Here is a 6,230-nt window from a genome sequence, read left to right on the forward strand (position 1 = left end):
CCCCGGGCACTGCACGGTGTTGGGGGGCTCCAGCCCTGCTGCGGGGCTGTCCCAAGCCAGCATCGAAGACAAAACATTGCTGGCAGCTTCTGGTGCCCGGACAAAAAGCCCAGCTCCAGCCGGGACATTGTCATGCCTGGCACAGCCACGGCCCCACACGCCTGGCATTGGCGAGGCTTTGCTTTTTAGCTTCCAGCCCTGGCTGCGACAGCCGTGACATCTGGCCCGACAAAGGCGACACGAGGTCCTCCCGGGGGAGCAAACATTTTCGGGGCAGCGTTAAGGCAGCAGCCACCCCCTGGCAGGGAGGCTGGAACACGGAGGCCGGCGGCTGAGGCTTGTCACGGGGAGAAGCCAGCGCCCCGAGGGCTTTCCAGGCGTCGAGCCCCATTCTGGGCTTCGTTTTGGCATTCCCAACTGCGGCGCTGTGTTCCCTCCGGCTGCCCGCTCGCCTTCGCCAAGCAGGTGAGGAGGTGTGAAGGGTGGTTTCTGTGCGTGCCTCATGTCTTTCGCACCTCGCCTCTCCAAAAGCAGCGCCGTGCCGTGCCGCCCCGCAGGACGTCCCCGGGGGCTGCCCGAGGTGCTCCGCCAACCGAGAGGTGTGGGGCCAGCGCACAAAGGAGGCGAGGATCCAGCTGGAAATTAATATTTTATAGAACACCAAGAAAAAAATCAGAGAGGCTAATTACGGTGATAATCATCGCGGCCTCCGGGCATTTCCGTGGAAGTCAGGAGTTGCCCGGGATTACCTCACCCCTTGCAGCAACCTGTGCGGGAGGAGAGCGCGTGCGGTGGTGGCGTGGCACCTGGGATCTCCTCCGGGACCCAAAACTCTTGGCTTTTGGCTCTGGTTTGGCGTGGCTGCCACAGCTGGGGCCAGCAGAGAGCTGGAGTTATGGACGCTGTGGTTGGGTGCCCACCCCAACACCTCCTGTGCCACCGAAAGGAGCCAAAGCATCAGTGCAGGAGGCTGTGGGGCTGGGAGGGCTGCCCTGCCCCGTGGAGCAGAGCGGGACCACTGCGCACACACCAGATTCGGGAGCAGAGGAGCATCCTCCCACCCAGCCAGCCCCATGGATGCTCTGCAGCCCAACTCCTGGCACCGTCTGAGCCGCCCCCAGCCCAGGAATGGCCTGGGAAGGGCCGTGCACAACCCACAAGATGCACGAAAAAGGCAGAGGCGGTATGCAAAGGCCTCCCTTGGCTGGACCCTCTGCCAAAACACACGGACAGGAGCACTGTGCTGCGTTCCTCTGCCCGTCCCCATGGTGTGGAGCAGATGGCTGAGCTGTGTGGGGTCTCAGGGCACGCAGCCCGCACCCTCCAAGCCTGGCCACGTGTCACCAAATGCCAGGGGATGGGACAGAGCCTCCTGGCACAGCCTCGCCAGCTGGTGGCAACCCTGTGCCGGGGGTGCAGCAGGATTTGGAAGCCCCACGGCTTCCAAAACACCAAAAGGAGAAGCGAGCCCTGCTTCCTGCACCCACGCCTCCAGCCCGATGGGTGACACAAAATCAGACAGGGGCGGCTCCAGCACGTGGCATGGAGAGGATGGAGGCTCCACCACCCGGTGCCGAGGGGCTTCTTGCTGGGGGCACTGGGCTGATGGCAGCCCCACGGGGATGCCCAGGGTGCGGGGATGTTGTAGGGCAAGGGGGAAGCGTGAGGGAGGCGGCGGCCACAAGGTGACCACAGGGAAGCCGAGAAGATGGTGCCCGAGCCGCTGCCCATCCTCCTGGGCGCATCCTTCCAGCATCCTTCGCCTGGCCTTCTTGCAGGATTTCTGCCTGGGCACTCCGAGCCCTTAAAAAATAAATAAATAAAGAGGGAAAAAAAGAAAGGGAAAAAAAAAAAAAGAAAGGGAAAAATAAATTTAAAAAAAAAAGGAAAAGGGGGGAAAAGGAAAAAAAAAAAAAAAAGGAAAAAAAAAGGGGTGTATTTTTCATCCTAGGGAAAAAAAAAATAAATAAAAAAAAGAGGGGGGGTTTCACGCTGCCTGGAAGGGGGCGAGGGGGGGGGGGGCATCACCTCGGGCTGGGGGGGGGCCGGGGCCGCCCGTGCGGAGCGGGGCGGAGCGGGGCGGAGGCGGCGGGGGGGGGGACACATGCGCCGTGCGCGCACTGCGGAGCGGCGCGGAGCGGAGCGGAGCGGGGCGGCCCGGGCACGGCGGCGGCCGCAGCCCCGGAGCCCCCCCCCGACCCCCCCCCGGGTCCCCCCCAGCCCGGAGCCGGTGGAGGTGAGCGGGCGGCCGCGGAGGAAAGGGAGCGGGGGGTGTTTGGAGGGGGGATTTGGGGTCCCCCCCCCGTCGCTTTGCAGGTTTTTATTGGGGTGCCCCGCGCTGCTTGCAGGGGGGGCGCTGCTTTGCGTTTTTGGGTGGGGAGGGGGGGGTCCACCGGTTTGCATCCTTGTATTGCGGGGGTGCCCCCCCCCCCCCCCCCCCAGGTTTGTATGGGGGGGCTGGACTGCTCTGCATCCTTGCATGGGGGGGGGTTCCCTGTCACTTTGCAGCTTTTTTTTGGAGGGGGGGGATCCTCCGCCGTTTTTCAGCTTTTTTTTTTTTGAGGGGGGGTCCGGGCCTCTTTGCATCCTCGCATGGAGAACGGGGGAGGTGGGGAGGGGGTCAGGGCCTCTTTGCATCCTTGCCAGGTGGGGGTGGGCATGGCTTTGCATCCTTGGGGGGGGGGGGGGGTCCTGGCCGCTTTGTAGCCTTGTGTGGGGAGGGAGGGGGGGGGGGGGCTTTGCACCCACGCACGGCCTGGGGGGGGGCTGTCACCGTGCACTGCCGCATGGAGGGGGGACCTGCACGCCGGGGAGGGGCCCTCGCTTCGCATCCTCCCTCGCTTCCCATTTGTGCACCGGGGGGGCCCCGCTGCCGTGCATTGCTGCAGAGGATAACCCGGACCTGTGCATGCCCCCCCCGGGGGTCTGGAGCCCACCCCAGCAGGCTCACACCCCCCTAAGGGTGCAGAGCCCAGGCCTCAGCGCTCGGTGATTCAGCTTCTTGCAGGGAGCTTTGGTAACGGCGCTCCAAACTCCAGCTCTCGCTGCCTGGCGGTGGTGTCACGGCGATGACATGCCCACAGATGGGGAACGATGCTTTTTTTTGGGGTAGTTTGGGGCTGTTTTGGTTGTGCCGGGCATCCAGCAGCCGGCCTGGAGACAGGGAGCGCAGGACCTGGGCGCGCGGGCAGGTCAGCGATGGCAGAATTAATAATTCATCCCCAAAACTTCAGTGCGCCAGGGCACACCCCTCGATTGCTGTGCTGCCTGGATTTTAGAGAGGCTGCTGCTTTGGGTGAGAAAAAATGGGGGAAAAAAAGGTGTTTGGATGGCATTTCTGTGCCTCCGGAGCATGCCTGGTTCATGCTGGGCAGCACGGCAGGCAGGAGGTTAACGTGTGCCGTGCTCCTCTGTTGCAAGGACAGGGCACGCCGAGGGCTCTTGCACATAGCGCCTGTGATGCAACTGAGTCCCCAAATGCCCGGCTCCTTTCCCCAGGAGCTGGAGAGCCCACGGAGAAAAGCAGAGCTGAAGCGTATTCTGCTTCGAGCTGTCATCTCCCTCGGCCCAGTTCTGAACCAAAGATGCTCATCCTCCATTTTCTGGTAGATGACAAATCAGCCGGGGATGCCAAGCTCTTGACAAGTAACAAGCAACAGCCCTCGAGCCAAAAGGAGGAAAAAAAAAAAATAAGAAAAAAAAAAAAGCCAGAATGCTTTTTGCAGAGCTGCCCATCTATTGCATGGCAATGCGATTTTGCCGGCTGGAGCACGGCTGTTCCCAAGCAGCAAGCACCCGGTGCCCAGAAAGACCCCTGCTGCTTGCTGAAGCTGCCCCACGTTTATCAAAGCGCCTTCTATTTCGGGGAGAAAAAGGCCGGTTTGTTGAGCAGCGAGCGTCCCGTTCACACAGCCTGCCGGCGTGAGAGGGAGAGAGCCAGCCTTCCTTTAATGAGCTGGGCACAGAAAGGGAGAAATGGCACTGAAAGATTTTTCTTTGGTGATGGGGAATCATTAAAAACAAGGCGTGATTCCCGGGCCAGCCGGGATTTTTCCAGCCAAAAAGCACACGGGGTCGGTGCTGCCCTTCCCCTGCCCCATCCCCAGCCCTCCTGCAGACCATGGAGAGTGACAGAGGAGGCTCCCACGTAGCTTCACCCACCCCTTTTCCTCTCCCATTTGCTGTTAGGGTACCCATTATTTTAGCATAGATCCAGAAAGCCCACATCAGCTAAAAACCAAGGAAATCGTCCCTGTGAAAACCTACTTGCCAATTACTTTCTGGCATGCGCTGGTGGCATAGCTGTAAAGAGACAGTTTAGGTAAAAACATGGAGCCTGCTCGTTTCAAAGCAGCAGGACCAGCTCTTTATTCCAACCACAAGGTAAGGAGGCAGGCGCATTTACAGCATCCTCCTAAGGAGGCTTTTTGGCTAAGGTTTGCACTGCAGAGCCCGGCCTCACGAGGGGTTTGTGATTTAGAGGCAATTTAGCCAAGCGCCGTTCCTCGAGCTGGAGCGCTTTGCAGCAGAAGGGGGAGGAAAAGGAAAAAAAAAAAAAAAACACCGTGGCATTTACTAATAAAACTCTTCAGGAATATTTTTAGCCGTGTTATGTCGCACTTCGCAGCAAAGCGCTCGCTTGTGAAGCCTCCTGGCGGAGGCAGAGGGCTGGGGGAGAGGCGCAGGCGGTGCTCCCGGTGGGATGTGCTGGGGCTCGGGGCAGCCCATGCAGATCTGGCCGGGCAGCCAGCTTCTCCTCCGCTTGGCAGGAGGGCCTGACCCTTCCCCTGGCCGTGAAAATGGGAAATGAGCTTGTTAGAGATGGGCTCGGCGGGGGCTGGTGGGCACAGCTCAGCCCTATGGTTGCTGTGTCAGCTGCAGCTGGTCCTCGCTGCCCCAAAGGATTGGGGCTGAGACCGCCCCACTCATCGCATGTGTGAGCCTCCAGCACCCCCAAGGGGAGGGATCAGTGGCCCAGGAGCAGCCCCCTGTGGCCTTTCAGGTCTGTCCCCGTGGCAGGAGCTACTTACAGCACTGAGATCCACCAAGGCACAGCCACAGCAGCACTCAGGGAGCACCCACAGCCCTTGGCCAACCTTAAATAACCTGGCCCGGGGGTGTGGCGGGCCCCAGGTGAGGCTGCTGAGAACAATTATGGGCTGGCAGAGCCCACCTGAGGATGGCAATGTGGCCCTTCACGGCCTGCAGCTGCCCAGGTTTAGTGTCACCGGGGGGTGGCTCTGCCTGGCTGGTGGTGCTGGTGCACCCCTGGCCACCTGCAGCGCTTCCAGGAGCGGGGGGGTCTGCTTTTCAGCCCACACTGGACACGTAGAAGAAATAACGAGTTAGTCTTGGCCAAATTCCACCTGTGCTCAAGGCTCCCCCTTTGCCCCTTTCCCATCGCTGGGCACAAGCGGCTCATTAACAGCTTTCTCCCTCGCTTTGGGAAGCGCCGGAGGGAATAAGCTCGGCAGGCAGAATAGCATCTGCCATTGTGCTGCAGGAGCACAATCGGCCCTTTCGGAAGCTCGGTATTAATGATTTAGACACAAGTTTTGTGCTGTTTGGTCGGGGCAGCTTGCATTTGCATTAGAAAAATCCCGCCGAGCTGGGGAGCCCGGCCGGGCGCTATCAATGGGAAACTGTTCTGCGCAGCGCCGCCGAGGCCAAAAAATGCGAGCTCGGCACATTTCTGGCTCCTGCCGTGGTCGGCATTACCGCGTTGATGCCTGGCTGCCCTGCTCCCAGCTGTTAGCATCGCTGCTGGGAAGCTTCTCCCTCCGCTGCCAAAGCGTTTTACGGGATGTTGATGGAGATGGGGGGGTCCCAGGATGCACAGGGATGGCTAACGTGGGGCTGGCAGCGCGTGGGGGCACGCAGGGATGCTGCAGGGGGGGGGAGCAGGGCAGGACACGGTGGCCTGGTCGGCGTGGTGTGAGCACAGATAAAAAGAAAACCTCGGGGAGCTTTGCAGTCAGCTGGAAATGATGGAATTACAGGCGCTCGCTCGCTCCTCTTTGGGTCAGGGTGTTGTGGGGCCGTCACAGGGGCTGCAGCACATGGGGGTTTGCTTCTGCTCTGAGCCCAGCTCCGTCACCGCCGTGTCCCAGATAAGTCCCCTGGGGAGAAAGGGGAGAGAAGGGAGGGAATGCAAATGGAAAAAGCTGTTTTGGGGTCGTTTCTTCCTCTTTTTTTCCTCGCCCAGGAGAGCGTGAGCGCTCGCCGGCAGC

Source organism: Netta rufina (genome assembly GCF_964035555.1).
Source record: "Netta rufina genome assembly, chromosome: 12".
NCBI lineage: Eukaryota > Metazoa > Chordata > Aves > Anseriformes > Anatidae > Netta > Netta rufina.